At 39.4% G+C, this 22,930-nt stretch overlaps 1 protein-coding gene across 6 annotated transcripts in view; it reads left to right on the plus strand.

Annotated features, from left to right (window-relative positions):
- LRRC8D (leucine rich repeat containing 8 VRAC subunit D) overlaps positions 1 to 22,930 on the plus strand; it is a 110,509-nt gene that overhangs the window by 35,197 nt on the left and 52,382 nt on the right. Inside the window, exon 3 of one of the 6 annotated variants that reach the window (XR_005021012.1) lies at positions 6,964 to 9,826. The exons of the other annotated variants lie outside the window; for them this stretch is intronic. The gene's annotated coding sequence lies outside the window, so the exon portion shown is untranslated. Of the gene's footprint in view, positions 1 to 6,963; positions 9,827 to 22,930 lie in introns of those variants that run through there. 6 annotated transcript variants of the gene reach the window in all.

Here is a 22,930-nt window from a genome sequence, read left to right on the forward strand (position 1 = left end):
GGGAGGGGAGTGTTAGGGCTGGTACCTATGGTAATAGGTGAAGATATTGTAACTAGTGTGAGGCTGTTGTTCTGTCTGGATTTGGGGGAATTCAGTCCCCCTTGTGAAGTTTTAGAGAAAATTATCACTCCTGTTCTTGCATTGTTAATTGTATCCTCTGAATTTACTTGTGCATGTAAACCAAACCCAATTAAGGTTTAGGAAAGTTGCATGGCTCAGTGCAAACAGATGAAATGTAGATTTTTTTTTTAAAAATGGTTTTTAGTACCAAGTCACCTGCCAGGTGTTTTCAAGAAAGTCATAAATTTTGTAAATACTGCTGTTTGTTAGCCTGTATAATTGGGACTATTATCTTTTGCTGCTTAATTGCTGCATTCAAGTAGACAAAAGACAAGTGAAGCTTTTTGTGTCTTCTGAAAGAAGAGAGTCTAAAAAAAGCAAACTCTTTTTTCTCTTCTTCCAAGTGAAAACCTATAGTTCTCCATTTTAATGTATCTTATTATAAGTGTCAGGAAATTTTATTTAAGGTTAAACGAAGTAGCAGTAGCAGTCATATTCTGTTTAAAGCTAATAGAATTATACATTTTGATATGTACAAAAAAAATTAGAAAAGTTATGAAATAAGTGTAAAAAAGAATTCATTCACAATACATTTATTGTTGCAGCTATGTTAAAATAGATACAAATTTTGAAGGGAATGCAAAACTATAAATATTGCTATTTAAGGAATTATAAGTAAAATTTAACAAGCTTTCTTTATAATATTCTGATGTTAGACATTTTACAAGAAGTAGAGACGTCAGAAATCAAGTCTCTGGGATGCTTACTAAGATAAGTTGGAAAAGGTATTGAATTTTTATATTTGCAGTATAAACCATATTAGTAGACTGTTCAGTAGATGTGGGGAGTAAGGTAAGTAATCTGACTCTTTTTTTAAACTCATTTCCGAATGAGAGACTTGGTACATGGAGATATTAGTGGAGAAACAATGATGAAAAGTCCAGGGCTTGTTACCACGTTAGCTCATTTATTTAAGCATTACCTGTGTTGGCTTGGTGCCTTTGACCTGCTGCTGGTGGTCCCTTTACTCTGGTTTTAACTTGTCAAAGTCTACATTATAACATTCTCTCTGTCTTTTTGTTCCTCAGGTACAGCTGTGAAAATTACTTAAGTGAGAAATGGTTTGGGGGTAAGAATTGTGAATGGAGGAAAGAAATAATCCTCTCATTATGTAAATACAGGGAAGGAGGATTATCTGCAGCCCTGAGCTTTCACCCCAAAATAACTGATAGTATAATAGGTCATCTTTGCTTTTATAAATGTAAACCATAATGCTTTAATAACTACTCTTAGGAAAAAGTCAAGAGGCACTAATTTTGAGCTACCTTTTCATCCTTTTATTTCATGATGATTCCTCTATGTGTTTCCTTAATCCTTTGCTCTTTGAAAGAAGTATGAACTTGTGATCAGTCCTGCCACAAAGACCCAGTATGAGATCTAGATATTGGAACAGTGCATTGACAAAGAGGCCAACTCCAATTTTATGCTTTCAGGAAGTGGTTGTAAACAGTGAAGTGAAAATTTTAAAATTGCAGAAATGATTTTGGCAGTAACCAATAAAAATACTGAGTGTTAAAATAATCCTTATATAATTGCCAAATTGATATACATTTTATAAATACATATAATGAATAAAATATATGAAGTATTTTATGTATTTGCTAAAATAAAGTTTCCTGCCTTTTTTTTTTCCTGCCTTTTTTTAAGTGTTTCATTCTAGATGAGTAATTCTTATGTTTCAGGACACAGTAACACTTAGACCGAAAAGCAACATTTTTACAACAGTTTTAAACTACACTTTACCAAGTAGTATTCCCACTTTATGGATGGAACCTAAAAGCCAAGCAGTAAGTATAAGTAGTAGGTCACACATTAGATGAGCTATTCATTCCTATGTAAGCTTTCATCAGAGCTGGGAAAGAAAGCTTACAAATCTCCTACTTAAGGCAGGCTTTTATCTGAACCATTCCAAGATTAAGGGAGTGGACATTTTCAGCTTTTCTAGAAGAAATAACCTCTGCACTCTGATCTCTTTCAAACTAATCATATTTTAAAGTAAATACTTTATGCTAAAACTGAAGGCAACTGATTTCTTTCTTAATAGAAATAGATGTACATCGTCCTCTGTGAAGTAACTAACCAAAGACAAGCCCATGTTCAACCTTCTCTGTAGTAAGTTTACTAATTCCAAAGCTTGTTACCCTTACCTTACAAGTGCTATTTTTTATTTTTTTTATTTTTTTAATTAATTAATTAATTTATTTATGGTTGTGTTGGGTCTTCGTTTCTGTGCGAGGGCTTTCTCTAGTTGAGGCAAGCGGGGGCCACTCTTCATCGCGGTGCGCAGGCCTTTAACTGGGGGGGCCTCTCTTGTTGCGGGGCACAGGCTCCAGGTGCGCAGGCTCAGTAGTTGTGGCACACGGGCTTAGTTGCTCCGCGGCATGTGGGATCTTCCCAGACCAGAGCTCAAACCCATGTCCCCTGCATTGGCAGGCAGATTCTCAACCACTGCGCCACCAGGGAAGCCCGCAAGTGCTATTTTTTAAAAAAGGAAATTTAGAGGATTTTTTTGAGATTTAAAAAAAAAAAATTTTTATAGGAGATTTTGAGATTTTCCTTGAAAACTTTCTAACATTTTCCATTCCTCCGTTTAGTTATTATCGATAGGGGCTTTGACAGGAAACGTCATTTGCTGCAGATGTGATGATCTCCTGGGATAAAGGCAGGTGGAAGTTGCTGGGAGACAGACTTCAGCTTAATATGGGGAACAGATCTCCTTTAAAGCCAGGCAGAGCTGGGCTCAACTGCCTGGCACTGTCCAGGTCCCAGCACCGAGGGCACAGAGGCTGTCCCTGCTTGACCAAGGGTGTAGAGAGGCCTGAAACCTCCCATGGGAGGGGCCCCAGAGATGCCCTCTGAGGTCACAAAGTACATATTCAGTCACAAGCTTTGTGCTGGAAAAAACTTTGTTCAAGTACCAACTCTGCTACGTATTGGCTGTGCAACCCTAGGAAAGTAATCTAGATTCTCTAAGCGTCAGTTTGCTTATCCTTAAAATGAGGATAAAATGATGTGAGGCTTATCATGTGAATTTAATAGATCTAAAGCACTTGGTGTATTTATTCCTTCTGATTCTGTAGCTTTTCGCTCTCTGCCCCTTTTCTGTTCTTTTTCTGCCCTCACATTCATTCTTTTACAGTCTTTATCTTCTCTCCTGTTCTCTGCCTGTGCCCCACAGCCTAGGGATGCCCTGAGCTCCTTCGGTAGCTTTACCACCAGTGTCTGATTCCTGGGCAAATCAACGAACAGCTGGTGATCCTCTGTGTCCTTTGGATTTGGCACGAGGAACAGCACCGAAGACGTTAAAAAAGCCAAGATACATTGCTGCGTTAGCTTTCCTATGTGCTTTTACTATGGCACTTTCAGCTTCACAGTTGGTGGTCATGAAAGCACTAAATGGAGTTGGATATGGATAGAGGAAAAATTTTTTATACAACAGGTTTTGAAAGTAAAAATCTGTGTTGGTAGCATTTAACTTTTCCCCTATTTAAGTCTCTGTTTTGGGGTCAGGCTCCTAATTGTGAATATTATATTTGAGAGAGAAGAAGAATATCAGGACCACAGGGCCAGAAGCATTGTTTTTTTTTTTTTTAAGTCAATGGGTTTTTTTTTTTTAATTTATTTATTTATTTATTTATGGCTGTGTTGGGTCTTCGTTTCTGTGCGAGGGCTCTCTCTAGTTGTGGCAGGCGGGGGCCACTCTTCATCGCGGTGCACGGGCCTCTCACTATCGCGGCCTCTCTTGTTGCGGAGCACAGGCTCCAGACGCGCAGGCTCAGTAATTGTGGCTCACGGGCCCAGTTGCTCTGCGGCATGTGGGATCCTCCCAGACCAGGGCTCGAACCCGTGTCCCCTGCCTTGGCAGGCAGATTCTCAACCGCTGCGCCACCAGGGAAGCGCAGAAGCATTGTTTTTAACAGGAACGCTTAACGTAACTTTAGGGAATTGCTGTGGGTACTAAGGGGGCAACATAAAAAAATTTATTTACTACATGCTATTTGAAGACCCACTTGCTTGACAGAGTGATATCCCTTAGAAATGTGATGGAAACTCATTAGTACATCTTGACTAAGAGGATCTGGTTATACCATTAAAGAAATACAGGTTATTAGAGCTGGAAGGCATCTTCGGGGCCACGCAATTCAATGATTTTCTTTTATAAATAGTGAAATGGAGAATCAGAGGCATGAAGTTTCTTGTTCCTTGAAACATAACCCTTTGTATTTAAAAAAGGCACATCAGGCAGATGTGGCCCCTACCACCGTAGCTATTTTCTTACATTCCACTGCAGTACCATGACTCCTGCCTCTGGGCCTGGAGTCATCTCCCTGTGGCTCAAAGATGGTCCCTCTACTCTGTCAGCCCTGATTGCTGAGTAATGCAGTGATGCGAAACTTCCTGTGTTCTTACTCAGATTCTTTCTTTTGTTCATGTTCGATGATTTTATGAAATCTTTGGTTTATTGGATTGCTCTGGCCCAGGAATAATCTACATAGGCAGATATTGAGACAGTTTAGTTTTCCCGTGTTCGACAGTTTTGTGATCTCTTACTCTGTGCCGGGCACATTTATGTTTTTAAGTAGTTTACGTGAGTTAACTCGAGGAGACAGCTATAATTACCTATATCCAGTTGTCAGATCAGAAAACTGAAGCTTACAGGGCTTCAGCATTTGTTCCAGATTCTACAACTGGTAAGCTAGAACTAGATCCCAGGACGGTTTTTCGGACCATATGTTCATCATCTCTGCCTTGTCTACATTTTCTGCTCCCCTTACTGCCTGTGTAATGGGGAACAGGGCGTAGAATTGAAGATCTCATGGCAAATGATCCAAAGAGGATCATCTGGCCTAGCCTCTTGGCTACCAACAAATGAGGTATGATATCATACGTGAGGCATTCGAGGCCTTGTTTTTATTTATTTATTTATTTATTTTGGTTTGGTATTTCAAAGTAAAAGTGGTCTTTTAGTTTTTCATTATTATAAAAGTAGTAAATCCTCATTGTAAGAAAGTATGAAAATATAAGAAATAATGGAGAAAATTAAAATATCCTTTATAGCTCTGATGATTAAAAGTGGTTTCAAATCTCAGCTGTGTCACTTGCTAGCACTGTTTGACTTGGGGCAAATTTTGTAGCCGAAATGTCCATGCCTCAGTTCCCTGTGCATAAAACAAGAATAGTCATAGTGCCTGCCTCGTGCAGTAGTTAGGATTAAGTGGGTTTTTATTTGTGAGGCATTAGAATAGTGCCTGACACATAATAAGAATGACATGAGTGTTGATTAAATAAATGATCACCCATGTCAACGGTCTTGCCATCTGTGACCCCTGGGGAAAGAAGTAGAGGCAGACCCAGAAGGTAGATTGTGCAGTGCCGTGAATAGATAATGGGCCAAGTTGTGTGGAGACAGAGGCAGAGGAGAGTGGCCCGAGACCCTCTGCTTCTATTTGCTTCCTTAGTAATCCTAATAAACTGGCACATTAATAAAGGTCTGTCTCTCACTTTCATGATACTAAAAATGATTCTCCTCTTTCTACTCCTTGCTTTTAGGGAGCCCACAGAAGCCAAGCCTGTTTATTTGAGATTTTTCTCTTCTAGGCTGTGCCAGACATGAATTTCCTTTCATGTGATATTTTCTGTGGTCTGTGTTAGTTTAGTTCTTCCTTTGTTTTCTTGTGCTTTGGTGTGAAGAAGATGCCCTGTTTATAGAGCCTTGGTGTCTTTCATGTATAATGCATTCTTAAGCTAACTCCAGTTGCTCTGACCCTTTGAGATTTTTAAATTGCTTTGTTCCAGTTTCTAAGCATTTTTGAAATATTAAAAATGCTCATGAGGGTGTGGGTCATGGGAAAACTTTTCCCAGAGTTGTTTGTTCTTAGCAAATTGTGAATTTGCATGGAGAGGTTTAATGCTGGGTTAAATTCTGCCAGGTGCATTGGTCACTTGAACTTGAATTCCCAGTTCTGTTGATATTTAAATCCATGTTTTTTTTTTTTTTTTTAATAAATTTATTTATTTATTTATTTATTTGACTGTGTTGGGTCTTCGTTTCTGTGCGAGGGCTTTCTCCAGTTGCGGAGAGCGGGGGCCACTCTTCATCGCGGTGCGCGGGCCTCTCACTGTCACAGCCTCTCCCGTTGCAGAGCACAGGCTCCAGACGCGCAGGCTCAGTAGTTGTGGCTCACGGGCTTAGTTGCTCCGCGGCATGTGGGATCTTCCCAGAACAGGGCTCGAACCCGTGTCCCCTGCATTGGCAGGCAGATTCTTAACCACTGCGCCACCAGGGAAGCCCCTAAATCCATGTTTCTAAGGCATGAAGTGCAGAGTGGGAGCCTCTTAAACCTAAGTACCTATGTTGCCTATTGTCCCATCAAAGAAAGGTCTTAAGTAGTGCTTGGGTTTGCATTGAAGCATCGTGTCAATAGTCAGGATCAACAGATGTGTCTGTTCTCAGATTTTTGTCTTTGAACCAAGACTTCCCAAAAAGAACACAGACTTGTTTTGAATATTGCCGCCTCTGGGTGTGAGTGATTATGCAAGTCAGTAGTATTTTTTTAAACTATTCATAATAGATGCAGAGGTCTGAAATTGCAAGAAAAACAAAAATACTTTTTCAAACAGCTTGTACAAAGCAGCCTTTGAATGCAGGTGGTCCTCAACTTACAAGGATTTGCAATTCTTCCTCCTTCTGGTGAAAGACACCATCCACCATTCCCACTTGGCCATTTTCCATTATATAGCCTTCTCATTTAACTCCAACCTGCAGTGAGTTGCCAAGTTTTCTCAATTCTATCTTAAACTTAAATTCTTACATTTTATCCGTTATGTCTTAAAACTCTCCAGTGTGCTGCGGCAGTGCAGAACTCCTGTGAGGCCACCGTCCTGTCTCGCCTGGCCTGCTGAAGCGGCCTCCAGCTGCCCTCTCTGACCTTGACCTCCAATGCTCTGTACAGGCTGAAGTCGAGGGGTTTTTGCAAAACAAAGCTCAATGTCAGTGACCTGTGTAAAACCCTCCAGTGACTTCTCATTGCCCTCAGAACTCCTGCCTAAGGAGTTAAAAGCCAGACCCCAGAAGGAGTCTTCAAGACCTTGCAAGAGGAAGTCCCTGCCTCTATCTGGAATCTACAGCTATTGCCCTGCCTCACCTCCCAGCATACTCCAGACTCACACTCCCCTTACAGCCTCACAGAACTTCTTTCTGTTCCTCTCATCTGCTATGCTTTCATGACGACAAGCCTTCAGGGTGTGTCTGATGTCAAGAATGCTCTTTCCTCCTCTGCTGCTTCACTTTTGTCTAGCTAACTCCTATTTCTTCCCTTTTTCTTAACTTAAATGTCATATTCTTCAGGGAGTCCTTTTTACCCCCTGAACTAAATGAAGTCCCCTTGCCATTTGTTTCTGTGGTACTTTCTACCTCTCCGGCATTTCACTTGTTACGTTCGTGTGCCTCTTCTAATAGATTCTAAGCCCCCTGAAGGCATAGACATGTCTGTCTTGTTCCACACTGTATCCTAGTACCTAGCACACAGTAGGATCTTGAATGTTTTTTGAATGAATGAACATGTTCCAAATCACCCCCATATTATTACTTATAGTAAGCGTTTGTCAAACAGCCCACACATGCATTTCAGCCAACTCCTTCCGTTGACTTAAATTAGCTTAGCTTAATTGTACTAAATATGTACAAACATGAAGTAAAATATATACTCCTTATGCTTATAGCTTTTATACCACTATTAAAACATTTTAAAAATCACCAATAAATGCAAACAATATTTTAAACCATTAAAATTTAAATTAAACATGATGAATGCATTTTTTGCTGAGACTAAATCACCTACGTCGATTTTTTTAAATTACTATAAAGTTGTTGCCTCGGGTCCTAATATATACTTAATGCATAAGAGTCTTTTGATTTTGATAATAGTAGTGCAAAAAATACCTGTTGGCAATAAATATGTTATTCAGAAGCACATTATGGACTTGAAGGCCTTGCTTGCTATCATCTCAGGACCATCAGATAGCAGCTGTGCCAGTGAGCAGTCCTTGAATTACAATTTTAATGATTTTAATGATTTCCAGTTTCCTTGCTAGTGCAGTCAGTGTCTTGTACATTCAAAGATAAGGCTAGCATTCCAGAGTTACTGAAATCAGCATCAAGCATACATCTACTTCAATGATTGCTAGAATCAGAAACAGGAATATAATGTTTGTGAATTTTAGTTCTTACAGATGTGGAAAATTTGTACAGTTTCAGCATACAGCCAAGTGTCAGACTGCTGAAGGAAGTCAATAGATAGTAGAAATGACTCATTTACACTGTTTTGAAAACAACTTGAACAAAACTCCTTTTCTTATCATTGCCTCCGCTTTGTAAATTTTTGAACCACTAAAACAAAACCTTTGTCATAATACCTTCATGCCATTGTGAAGACATTATTATGAATGCCTTAATGTCATTTGACCTTCATTTGGTATGACTTCATCAATTATGTGTCCAGTCTGCCTCTGTCCTTTTCCTTATTAGCCTGTAGCAATTAATATAGTACAGTACTCCACTGCCTGTCATTCCATGGTGTCATGAAATCAAAGTCTTAACTCGATGATCAATAAGTGTCTGAAACTGACCTTTATCATTGTCATGTGTGTGCTTGCCTGCGCTCTGTCAGCGTTGCTGATAAGGATCACTCCGTGCCACTGTAATCATAAATGCATACCTGGGCACTGTGTTGGTAAAGGGTTGGTTCAGATGATCCAGTGTGAAATTGTATCAGTTTCTTTCAGATGAACACTGAAATGAAAACACAGGACTGAAAGATTATTTTGGAGAAGTCACAGATTCTTGAGTGTATCTGTGGGTCTCTAGAGATCCTGAGACCCCCATTTGAGAATATTTGCTTATAGCATTCACAGCAGACCATGTACAAACCATAGCCAGGTCATTGTGTTTATGGAGATGTTCTGGTTTATGTGGGTCATTCCCTTGCTTCTCTACCTCTCTCTAGCCTGCTAGCCTGTCCCTGCATCTTACCAAGCCCCTTTTTGGTGAGAGGATGGAGAAGCCTTGTTTTCTGGTCTCTCTAAGGCCTTAGAGGCTCTCTGTTGGAGTCTCTTTCTGGCTATTTGTGGTCCCCTAGGTAACTCTGAAGCCCTATCCCTCAGGAGCATGGAGCACCTGTTGAGGAGAGAGTATAGTAAGAACATAGCAGAGGGGGTAGGGAAGGCAATGAGGATTTCAAATATATCAGATCCTTACACTTAACATTAAAAGGAAAAATTGGTGCAAATTTTGCTGATATAGACCCCAACGTTGTAGCGGTTTTATTACATCATGGCTTTAGCCTAAGGACCTAGAAGTCACTTACTTTTTTTGCATGTATAATTTTAATAGCTTTACTGAGATAACATTCGTATACATACATTTGGCCCAATGAAAGCGTACTATTCAGTGGTGTTAAGTACATTCACAGAGTTGAGCAAACCATCACCACAATCAATTTTAGAATATTTCATCACCCCAAAAGAAACCCTGTATCCATTACAAGTGATTCCCATTCTCCCCAATCCCCCTAGCCCCTGGCAACTACCAGTCTACTTTCTGTCTCTGTAGATTTGCCTGTTCTGGATATTTAAATAGTATTATATAATATGAGGTCCTTCATGACTGGCTTCTTTCACTAAGCATAATGTTTTAAAGGTCAGCCATGTTGTAATGTGTCAGTATTTCATTTCTTTTTTTTTTGCCAAATATTCCATTGAATAGATATGCCAACAAATTTTAAGTGTATTGTTCGGTGGTATTATATAGTTGTGAAACAGATTGTTTCACATTGTTGTGAAACAGATACCCAGAACTTTTTCATCTTGCAAAACTGAAACTAGGTATACTTCATTTTATTTATCCATTCTCATTTGTTGATGGACATTTGCATTGTTTTTCACTTTGGGGTTGTTGTATATAATGTTATGAATATTTGTGTACAAGTTTTTGTGTGGACATACGTTTTCATTTTTCTTGGTGTATACCTAGGAGCAGAATTGATGGGTCATATGGTAATTCTATATTAATCATTTTGAGAAACTGCCCAACTGTTTTCCAAAGTGACTGCACCATTTTACATTTCCATCAGCAACATATAAAGATTCAAGTTCTCCACATTCTGGCCAACACTTATTATTTTCTGTCTTTTTGATTATAGCCATCTTAGTTGGTGTGAAGTGGTATCTCATTGTGATCTTTATTTGCATTTCTCCTATGATTAATGATGTAGAACATCTTTTCACGTGAAGACATTTAGTTAAACAAATTTTTTTTTCTTAAAGATTTCCGAGACTCCTGGGGTTACAATTTAAGAAGGAAGTACACTTTTGGGGATTGGAAGATTGAGAGAAAATAACTGCCCTCATTGTGGACTGACTATTGGCAGGTCAGAATTTAAGCAGAAGCAGTTGAACACTCACATTTTCAGGGACCTACATATGGAGTCCTTGTCCATAATAAGCAAAGGAAGGAAGAAAAGGTGGAAAATGGGCCCAAGTGTAAGAGATTCCCTTTCCAAGTGCTAAGCTACCAACACAACCAAGCCAAAGAATGGCCTTCAAATGGTGGGAAAATACAGTAGTCATCTTTATATTCCCCAGTATCTTGTTTGGTGTTTGGCACAAATTATTTATTATTTGTTTCGGAGAAGATGTATCCTTGAGTGTAGCAGACAAACCAAGAGTTTAGAATCGTAAGATATGAGAATTAGAAGCTTTACATTATATAAAATGGGGCTGTGAAGTAAAGCATCCGTAGATTAAATTCATAAATGCTACCAGACCTCCTCAGATTGCACAGATTCCTTCAAAAATATGTGCCTAATATCTCCCATGACTACCACCACACACGCATGAAAGGCATTTATGAATTCACTGATGCCAATGATGTTTATTTATTTCAATATATCTCACTTTATTTCCCCCCTTACATAAGGCAAATCAGTTCTTGCAGTAATAAAGAGCTAATTGTTGAGTTTCCAGGATATGCCAGGCACTGTGCTAAAACCACATAATGTCATTGTGCCATTTAATTGACACAGCACGTGAATGAGGTCTGTCCCACTCTTATTCCCATATTATAGACAAAGAAATTTAGGCTCAGCATCATTAAGGAACTTGCCCAGTATCACACCAGCCCTAAAGAGACAGGCCAAGAGGATTCTAGGCTTCTAGCCAATGCTCTCAACCACTGAACTCAGTACAGAAAAGTCTTCCTTATCCCACTGAGTCTTTGCAGCAGGAATTGGGAAGATGTAGAACGAGAATTTTATGTACATATTGATGCCATTTTATTTGGATGGAGATTTTGTCATTGCTCCCCTGGCCTGCTCACTGCAGGTGCAGTTGAGTGTGGCAGGAACCTCACAGGGGGTGTGGCCATGGCTGCACCTGAAGCAGGTATTGCAGTTTCGTGCGCACTTAGGAAGTTTGGACTTGATCCTAGAACCAGCAGGGGATTTTAACCTGGGAGGGTAATGATTAGATGTTCTTTTTCTTTTCTAAAGAAATGTAACTGTTGGCATTGTGGATTATAGGCTGGAGTAGGTGGAGATGGGTGGCAGGGAGTTTGGATTAAAGCTTAGATTTGGCAATGGGGAAGAGAGGACCAATGTGAAAGATTTCTAAGGTGATAAACCATAGGACTCGGTAACCTTGGGGATGCAGGGGTGAGAGAGGACTTCAAGAATTCTAGCTTCAAGAATTCTAGCTTAGGATACATGGGCAAGGTGCCATATTGATGCAGAGTTGTAGGATTGGGTGAGAGATGAGGTGGGGAATATCAAAGCCAGTGGTAGACTTAGGTTCAAGGCCCCACCCTTGATGGTCTGAGAACCTTTGGGGTTCTCTTGATCTTGGGTACTTTAGTCAACTTAATTAGAAGATAAAAAGTTCAATTGTGTTTGCCTGCCTTTTAGTTTTTCTAGAAAATTGATGAACATCAACATTTCTCCTGGTATCAGGTAGTCGTTTAAGGCAAGAAAAGCATTTAGTTAACTGTTAGTGCTTTTACAAAAGTTTTCCTATGTTTTTGCAAAATTTTCTTTTAAGTTGGAGTATTGTAGAAGGGAAAACTGAAGAAACAAGCATTTTTTTTTTCTGAGCTGGTGAGAGACATTTTAGACTCTGCTCCTCCCCAGAGGAATTCAATCTGATAATGAAGGTGTTTTCCCAGTTGTAGGTCCCAACATCCATCCCTTCCTTAGCTACAGGATTCCTCAAGATAAAGCTTTAGTTTAAGGGAAACAGACCCTGTAGGGAGCAGTGACAGGGTGGAACTAGGTACCCCTCCCAATTCAGCCTTATGAATATTTGTTCAGTTAGATCAGTTTTGAGTGAACCAGTGGTAGTCACGGTGTGTTATTCTTGGAACAATTAAATTTAGACTCGTACCTTCAATTTAGGCATAAAATTGAACTTTAATAATTCTACTTCAAAATCTGTTTCTGAGATATTTAGTAATATTGCATTGTAGCGATAGATGATGAAGTTGCTTCCCGTGTTTAGTGCCTCAAGGTTGCAAAGTTATGTAAGCTGTTTACAGATAAAATGCTAGTGAAGAAAAGTTTTTTTTTTTTGCTCCTGCAAGAAGGTACAGACCCCAAGCATTTAGTATGATGAGTATCTTCCGTCTTCTCTTGCAGCTGTTTTATGTTTACAGAGTCAAATTATCTTATGTATATCTAGGGTTAAATGTCACAGTTTCATGGGTGATACAATGTAACAAAGTTTCTATTTTGTACTTTGTTAAAGAAAGTGAGTAGATGATTACCTAAGGTTAAATTGGTATTTAGAGCCTCATTAATGATTAATTAAAAACACAACAGAAACACACTTTTCTTCTAAGTGCCTGTACCTAACGGTCTTTGGGGGCTAAGATAGTCAGGAGAGATCCTCTTAAACTACTCCTCTAAAAAAATATGTTTACACTTAGACTTAAAATATATATGAATAGAATTCAAAGCTTAGAGTTCTTAGACTATTTGCATTTACATTAATTTACATAGGGCATAATTATCTCTAGGTCTCTGACAGCACTGGAGTTCCAGTTTTTCATTAACACTCATTTCTTTCTGCTACTTACAGGAATACTAACAAGATACTTTAACTATCATCTTGAGAGTTAATGATTTATGTCAGTTGACTTCATTTTAAAACTTTCTGGTGATTTGCAGTTGGAACATGTTGATGACCTATAATATCTGGTTACCTGTGGTTTGGTATGGATGGTGGACAGATTTATTTCGATAACTTCAGTGGCTCTTTTGTGAAGTAAAACTCTGCTGAAAACTATTATGAGGTGTTTGTTATTTTTTTTTTTTTTTTTTTTTTTTTGCTTATTGCTTTCAGATGCTATCTCATATTTCTCCAGTTTTGCTTTTGGGCATCTGTAGCTTTTACCTTCTTTTGGCTTTGGGGCCATTATACCTCTGTTTACCTAGTATAGCTCAGTTCCTTGAATGATCTCTTCCTTAGTACCTGGCAATCTCTTGTAGAATTTAAAATTTATATTTTATAAATCAGGATATGGCTTAGGTCTGTACTTAATCACTTTCCTGAGAATATATTGTCTTCAATTTAAATGAAAGTTGTTTTGCGACAGGTACGCTAGTTGAAATGTAAGTTACCACTGACAGCAGCTAGTATGGTGCTAACTATATGGTACTTTCATGGTAAGCACTGGTTGAATGGAGTTGCCCAGAGTGCACGATGGATGGCTTATTATCTGGAAGCAGAACATAGAGAGCATTCTGTTAGCTGCTTTCAGAGATGTTGCATATCCCTTCCAGGCCAAATCACTCACTGCCAAGACATGAAGTCTGAAACTGCCCAGAGGCAGTTAGTCACCTTTCTCTATTCTTTATGGGGGTCCTTCTACTGTAGTGACCAGAACTTTGTTCAGTTGTTTGTTACAGAAGAGGCAAGACATGAATCAACCCAGTCGTATTCTGTACCAAACACCCTAGCAGTCTGTTCTCCTTTTCCCAGCTTTGGTTTCTTCATTCCACATTTCCAAGAGAATTTCCATAAGGATGGCCATATTGTGAGAAATATATCCAATTGATGTTGAAGGACCTCTTTGCTGTCCTTTGGAGAAACTGAACAGTATCTGTATTTAATTTCCACAGGTTGGGAGAGGATTAGTGTAGGGTTGAAATTGGGATAGAATCTTGGGAATTTTAGGTGGGAATAGTTTGTGACCTGAGATGAATAAAGATGGTTTTTTAAGCCATATTAAAACCAGGCTTCTAGTGCAGAAGATTTACTTATTCTGTCCATACTGTGAACAGTTGTCTTGTTCTCACCAAAGGCAATTTTGTTGAAATGTTCTTAGAAACAGTGTGTACAGGCTTCTGTAATCGCACAGGGGAGAGATCATAGAGACCCAGGGAACATCAAGATACTAATTAAACCTGCTGTCCTCTTTGAAAAATATTTGACCCCTTCCCTCTAACTCAACAACCCCTCAAAGCTGTCAACACAAAGTTGAAAAATAAGAAATGAAAATCAGTTTCTATATCACAGCCTTCTGGGAAGATGATGCTAGGAGAACAAAAATATTTCTGCAAGTGTAATTACATATATACCCTTTTTATTTTCTTCTTATATTTTTAATGACCTAACACCTGGAACATTTTTGATAAGCTTGCTTCTTACAGAACGACCCCTCATAAAAGGCAGCTGAAGGCAGTGAAGGACTAGGTGGTGATTGAAGCTCACGGCTTCTTTCCGTGGCTTTTCCTTTGTGCGTCACCCCTATGTTCATATCCAGAATGGACTAACAGCATTGTTATGTTCCAAATATGCTGGTTATAGTAGAACGGGCGTGTCACAGGGTCCTCTGTAAGACTGAAACTCATGATTGAAGAGTTAAAATAGAAATACATCTTTGTCGTTGTGTAGGATTGAAAACTATTGAATCAAATTTATGGTGTGGTTCTTACAATTCTAAATTTTATAGTCCTCTCTGTTAAGTTTGCTAATAAAGCCCAAATGTTTACCCTTATGTTCCTGAAACCAATTTATAAGGGCAGAGTATCAGCTGTATCATAGCAAACTTAGAGCGCCTTTCAATGCTGAATGACCCAATCAGTTATTAATCTTTTCTATGGGGAATGTTTTTCCTTCATCAGCTGTTTAAAATATCTGGGAAATTATATCTTGTGGGAGTTGCCATTCATCAGGAAGTGCTTGTTCATAGATGTAAGCCAGGCCACATGTAGCAGTAAATGTTATTTATCACTATGGAAACCAAAAATCACAAATGGGATGGCCTTAAATTAAGTATTAAACATTCTGCATCTTGTGGGGATAAGTCATATCCAGATTTGGTTCAGTTGACTCAAATATTTATGGGGCACTTAATGATCAAACAGTCTGGGGGCACTTTGTTTCATGACTAATTTTCCTCTGCTCAAAACCTAAAAGATCATTAAAGGGAAAAACTAGGAGGAAAAAGTCCAATTTGTATGGATTATCAAGCTTGTAATGTAGAACTCTGGACTGGGAGGCAGGAGGCTAGGGTTCTAGCTGTGGCTCTTTCAAAAACTAGCTGTACGGCTTTAGACAAATCTTTTAACTTATTTGGGTCTCAGTTTTCTCATCTGTAACAAGATGGAATTGGACCATCTGCCCCCTAAGCGATAAATCTGTTTTCCTTCGTTGTTCCTTCAGAAGTACGAAACTCTTTTTTTGCTGTTGTTTATTGAGAAGAGGTGTTGTACTTGGATGTGCCTCAGGTCAGGAGTAATGAGGGTTATTGTTATACTGCAATGACTTTATCACCTGGAAAAACATCCTTGCTCAGGACTGGGGCCATATGTCTACATGTTACCATTCGTTTGCAGACCCGGCCTCCTCTCCATTCAGCATGTACTGACATGGGATGTCAGTATCGTCTAGTAGTGACGAAATATGCAGTAATCTGAATGTAGATGTTTAACATGACTTATAGCCAAAAGGTGGCATTTAGAGTATCTATGATGTTCATAGATAAACGTAAGGATAATGCCTTAAGAAATAGGCTGAAGATGTTCAGAGGTTGGTAGAAGAGGAGGCGGGCTGCATTGGTTAATGAGGGTGTTTATTCATATATCCATTTAATTCTTGGTTCTACTAAGACTTTGCCATGACTGTCATTTCAGTAGTTTCCATGATAGGGTTATCTCATAAGTGGAATTTGAATCATTTGGTCCTAATGACTCAGGAGAGTCTGTGAGAAGGAAAAGGTGTCTCTGTTTCCAACCCTGTTGCTGATCTGGGTGTGTGTAACAAGGCAACTTCTCTTGGCTATTTTCCCATTATTAAGTGGGGGAAATATCTATCCCATCTTTATCTCGTCAGATCATTATGAAGTTAAACAAAATACCTAAATGAAGCTATAAACCAACGTTACTTTATACGTTAAGTAACCAGGTAGAATCTTTTGGATTTGGTTCAAAATTCAAACGTCCTTTGGACGTTGATATTGCTATTTAATTTGTTTAATGTGGGAGGAGTTTACTAGACTCTAAGTTTTTAAAATATGCTTGTGATTAAAGTGAGAGGCTTCAAAACATTTGACTACCTGGCTTTTAACAAAAATACCATGATATGATAAGGGTCCATTAGGTGTTCTTCATATTCTTAGTATTTCATGTCAAAGAGTTTCTGATCAGTTGCTGAACACCACACACTGGTTTGGGAGCTGGAGAAAGTAGTGAGTATAACAAAAGTCCTGATCCTCCCAGAGACCATAGAGTAATGGGGCTAATAAGTAGCCTTCTATGAAATCTGTTAGCTCTCCTGTAATAAGTGCTAATAAGAGAAATCAGGCATGATAAGAAAACAGAGCAGTGGGAGAAGGTGGTGTTGGTGGTCACGGAGGGCCTTTCTGATGAGGTGACACTTGAGCAGAGACCTGGAGGGTGGGATATCAGGAACATTCTGCTTAGAGGAAACACAGGCGTAGATGCCGCATAGCAGCTGTGTGGTTGGAGAAGTGCACCCTGGCTGAGCTGAGCGAACTATGGGGCAGAGAGAGGACACAGTTCAGAGGAGGTGCAGGCAGGTGGCCAGGTGGCCTGGGGCCTTCTGGGCCACCGGACACACTCTTGACATTTAGGTTTTTGTCGTTATGGTTGGTTGGTTGGTTGGTTGGTTAGAATAGTAATAAGATTTTTATTTTTCAGGAAGATGACAAATTCTCATTTCTAGGAAGATACTATCATACATCACAAAACATTCCAACCACGTAAATCTGCAGTGAAAGCCACTACTGAAGAATATTTCTGAAATCGTTTTATCCTGGAAGAAAAATGAGAGGGCTCCGATTTTCTGATTGATAATATTTTTTATATTGAGATATAGTCGACATATACCATTATATTAGTTTCAGCTATGAAACATAATGATTCAATATTTGTGTATATTCAAAATGATCACCTCAAGTCTAGTTAACATCACCACACATAGTTACAGTCTTCTTTCTTATGATGAGAACTTTTAAGATATTTTCTCAGCAAGTTTCAAACATGCAATAGTGTATTATTAACTATAGTTATAGTTTTATATATATATCATATGTCACGATAGATGATATTAAATTGTTTTTCATTTTTTGGGGGGTTTCGGTGTTTTTTTTTTCACAGTCGCTGGAGGTTTAATAATGCACGATAAACACCATCTCAGATCACTGGCCCAACTCCTCGGCGCGTCTCTGGGCTCTGTCCCCAGTGCATGGAATCCAGTCTTCCACTTAGAAACTGGGTCTTCTGTTACATCCCCAGTGCATCCCTCCTGCTTCTGTCCAATCCCAGACTACAGCAGTCAACTTCCTTTCCCCTGTCTCCTCACATCCTCTCCTTCATATTCATTTGTGATGTTTTTACTATTGTGGTAAAAAGCACGTAATGTGAATTCGCCATCTTAACCAAGGGGCACAAGGCGGTATATGAACTATACGTACAGCAGTGCGGCGGAGCTGTAGGACTTTATCTTTTAAGTGTGCACAGCACTGTGTGCCGTATAAACGTGGCGTCAGACAACGTTTTCACGTCCGTCTCCTCTGAGGTGCTCTTTATTTTTGTATCTTTACATCTAACACTATACCTGACACATAGGAAGTGATTATTAAATGTTAAATGGCATTTTTATTTCTTTCACAAGCACTTATAAAAGCACTTGCCTCTGTGCCAAGCAGTGTTCTGATTGCTTTGCAAATGTTAATTCATTTGATTTTCACAAGAACCCTTTGTACGCTTTGTTTCATTTTGTGAGGAAACTGAGGCACCAAGATGTTGAGGAACTTGTGCACGGTCACAGCTAATAGTGGATGAATCCATTTATAAAGGAAGAAAAGATAAAGAAAGATAGGCTCTTGAAGATTCCTTGCGTTGCCTCTGGGCTCCAGGAACATCAGACAGGATGGGTCTCCACCGGCTGGGAGTGTGGTGGGGCATGTCGGTTCCTGAGGTCCTTTTGAAAAACTTCTTTGTCCCCTGCCTTCCAAGCCAGGCAGATACCTGGCTTCCCCAGGCCTCCTTCTACCCTGAGCTCTTTCCTGCTGGAGCCATTTGAGGCCTCCTTTGCCCTCTAATCTGCTCAAGTGACTCTTGGACATTTCTGGGAACTGCTGGGGTTAAGTGATAGCTTTCTCTCTGTGGTTTGGGATTACACCTACTAGAGGGGAATTTACCAGCTAACTCTTCATTCCCTTCTCCCACCTAGTGTTTGAAAGGCTAGCAGTGTTTTTCATACGGTGGTCCACAGACCACCAGGATTAAAACAACCGTGGAGGCTCATTTGACATGCCAGTTTCTGGGCTCCACCTTAAACCTACTAAGTCAACCTTTGAGGATGGGGCCCCCCCCATCTGATTTTCAGCTTCTTAAGAACTTTTAGGTTGGAGTATGTGCACTTGCACCTTGTGAGGGGAAAGAGATGAAATGAGAGAGTTACATGGCACATGTTTCTCTCCACAGAGAGCACAGGGAGAGTCTATACTCCTGCTACAATTCTCTTTTCCACTGGTTAAGGAAGAGAAGTTGCAGATCCAAAACTAGGGGGAAATATACATGGAAACTCTAGTCATCTAGATTGAGGGTTGGTAAACCGTGACCAGTGGGACAGCTGCCTACTTTTTGGAAACATAGCCATGTTTATTTGTTTATGTTTTGTCTGTGACTGCTTTGCACTACACTGGTGGAGTTGAGTAATTGCTACAAAGACCGTACAGCCTGCAAAGCCTAAAATATTTACTGTTTGGCCCTTTATGGAAAAAGTGTCTCAGGCAGCCCAATATCCAGTAGAACTTCCTAGAAAGATAGAAATATTTTATCTGCTCTCTAGTAGGGTCGCCACTGGAACTTGAAGAGTGGGTCGTGTGATCAAGTAACGGAAATTTTCATTTTATTTAGTTTTAATTTAATTTCAAAAATTAAATTTAAGTAGCCATGTTTGGCTAATGGCTACTGTAACAGGTTGTGCAGGACCAGTGCAAAGGTTTCAGACTGGAGTTGGCTGTGGGATGTCTTAGATACTGACAAGTGTTTACTTCAGGCCCCTGGCAAGAGGGACCCTGGAGAAAGGAACATGCAGAACGACTGCATTTTAGAAGAACTGTTCATTTTATCCCATTGTGATTTGTAAGCGTTACCTGTGTTAGGATTACCTGTGTTAGGATTACCTGTGTTAGGACTCCCCTCTGCCACTTACCAGCTTTTTACCTTGGTCAAGTTACTTAGCTTCTCTCTGCCTCAGTTTCATCATTTGTAAATGGAGAGTGATAGTACCTACCTTATAAGATTGTTGTGAAGTGCTTAAACAGTGCCTTGTATATAGTAAAAACATTATAAGTGTTTACTGCTCTTACCATTATTTCTTAAATTTTTTATATATAAGTCTAGGAAAGTAATTCTTATTATTTACCCCCTCTCCTTTTTTTTTTTTTCTTTTAAGGAAAGTGGATTTTGAGTTCCAGGATAACATGACATTAATCTGGCTAGTGTAGTCTGTTCCTAACTTGGAGACTAGCTATACTTCATAGCCTTCCATGTAGTTTCACTACAATTAACCCAGTTGGGTCCAGCATGTGACCGAGCATGTGACATATGTGACATGGTATTGTCTGAGTTTTACTGATGGTCACTGCAAACACTGATAGATGGCCACATTATTTTGCAGAAACTCTTCACCAGTAAACTGGGTATATTTAATTAGAAGCAGGACGTTTCATAGTGTTGGTGCTTGTTCCTAAGCTGAAGAAATCCTAGTAATAGTTGAAAGGAAGTATGGTTCCATTTTATCTTGAGACGTGTCAGAGTCTGCTAACATGAGTAAGCTTGATATCTTCCCTTTTATAGAAGCATGTGCAGGGCTGGCAGGAACACACTGGGAGGTGGGAATTGCGTTTGTGTAAATGATAACAGCAGAAATCCAAAAGTGAGAAAAGTATTCAGAATGACAGCGCTATAGGTTTTTATTTAACATCTTTATTGGAGTGTAGTTGCTTTACAGTGTTGTGTTAGTTTCTGCTGCATAACAAAGTGAGTCAGCTATACGTATACATATATCCCCATATCCCCTCCCTCTTGCCTCTCCCTCCCACCCTCCCTATCCCACACCTCTGGGTGGTCACAAAGCACCGAGCTGATCTCCCTGTGCTATGCAGCTGCTTCCCACTAGCTAGCTATTTTACATCTGGTAGCGTATATATGTCCATGCCACTCTCTCACTTCGTCCCAGCTTACCCTTCCCCCTCCCCGTGTCCTGAAGTCCATTCTCTACATCTGCGTCTTTATTCCTGTCCTGCCCCTAGGTTCATCAGAACCATTTTGTTTTAGATTCCATGTATATGTGTTGCGCTATAGGTTTTTAAATGGCGTGATCATTTGTTACCTTTCTCATCTTCAGTATTATCTACTTATAATCCAGTGCTATATACTTGCCATGACTAAACAATATCACTTTGTAAAACTTCTCAGAAGCCAATGAATGTGGCCTGTTGAAAATCTACTTTTAGGTTTTATGAGACAGTAATGATGTAACAATCCTTTTTAGTCCTTAGATCTGTTCTCCAAGGATGGAACAAGAGTGTTCAGCAGATTTTATGAGCTTCAACGGTTGCTCTCCAAGGCTGCCTTTTTGATCTGTAAGACCATGTTGCAACACCCCTCGATAAGCAAATAATATAAGAAGAAAGCTACGCCCAGATGGCAGGGGCTGTTTCGTTATGCAAGTAGTGATCCCATCCTTTAGGCCATAGTATTCTGTTTGTTTTTTATTTTCAAATTCTAGGTTGTGTTTGAATGTATCTGAGATGCATTGAACCTGCTGCGAGTTTTCATGGGCTCGTCGGACATAGAGCAGAAAGAATGAGAAAATGCTCAACTGTTAATATCCTCTAGTTTGAAACCGTGTACAGCCTGAAACGGTGGCCATCGTAGGATGGGAAGATGTGGAAGTATCGAAGTCTGATGGGATGTAGCCCATGAGGGGTTAGGTTGTCCAATAAGCACGGCTGTCTGACTGCAGGCCCTGTTTTTACATGCACTTCTGTGTACCTCACTGCTCTGTATTTGACCACTTCATTTACCTGCTAGACTTTGTCTACTGCTCTTCAGTGCATTTATCTCCAGCTTATTGACACCCATTCTCAGCACTTCAGCTGAAAGAAAATAAGCAATACAAACTTTTCTCCTGCTATAAATTCAATAGTTTTTCCTCTCCTTTTGTTTGAACTGTAGAGAGAGGATGCAGCTTGCAATCAAGAATACTGTGGTTCCAATTATAGATTTCCTTGGGGTAGAAACCTTATTAATATAAATTGCAGAGCTAGAATTAATGAGTAGAAGTTATAAGAAGACTGACTTAAGCTCAATATAAGGAAACATTTGTTAAGCACTAGAGCTGGCCAGCAGTCTTGCTATTAACAGACCTTGGACATGCTCAGTCTGGACGATTCTGTTAGGATGTGGACATGGATAGGAAACTGGATGAGATGGTATCATATGCTGCGATGTATACTTCGAAGATATTATAACAAAAACAGATTTCTTCATTAAACCCACGATGTTACTTCATTTATAGTGTTACGTTCAAGGAATTATTTCTTTTTTCCTAAGTCATAGGTGAATGAGACTAACTGAATGTGGCACTGATAGATATATTTGTTCTAATTATGTGTGTTGTGTAATCATCTTCCCTGCAAATTTATTTTAAAATTAATTAGCGATTGACTAATGAGAGTATACATGAGTGAATTCAGCAGTTATTTATTTGGGACTGACTATACCCATCACACTACGCTAGCCTCATCGAGGACAGAAATATAAATGCAACACCGCATTTGCATTCTAGTTGGAGAAATAGGCATGTGTACTTTAGCCAGGACATAAATTTCATAAATGAGACTATGAAAAATCTTTAAATCACAGAAATTGAAGAGGGAGCCATTAACTCTTCCTGGAGCAATCCAGGGAGTTGATGTAGACTGAACTTTAAAAGGCAAATAAGGTTGGAGCAGGCAGGTGTAATTAATTAACATTTATTTGGTATCTGCTGTATGTGAGACATTATTCTATGTGCTTTGCATGTCTCTATATGGTTTGGTACTGTTACCCTCATTCTATAGATGAGGAAATTGCTTAGGGGTAAGGAGAGAATTTATTCAGGATGTGTGAAGGAGGAGATGTTGAGTAGCCGAATGTGGGGTGTGTGGGGACAGGGAACTGGATAAGAAATGGGAAAGGTATATTGGGTCAAATTATCTAATCCAAATGAAATGACTCTC

This window comes from Balaenoptera musculus, chromosome 1 (genome assembly GCF_009873245.2).
Source record: "Balaenoptera musculus isolate JJ_BM4_2016_0621 chromosome 1, mBalMus1.pri.v3, whole genome shotgun sequence".
Classification (NCBI taxonomy): Eukaryota; Metazoa; Chordata; class Mammalia; order Artiodactyla; family Balaenopteridae; genus Balaenoptera; species Balaenoptera musculus.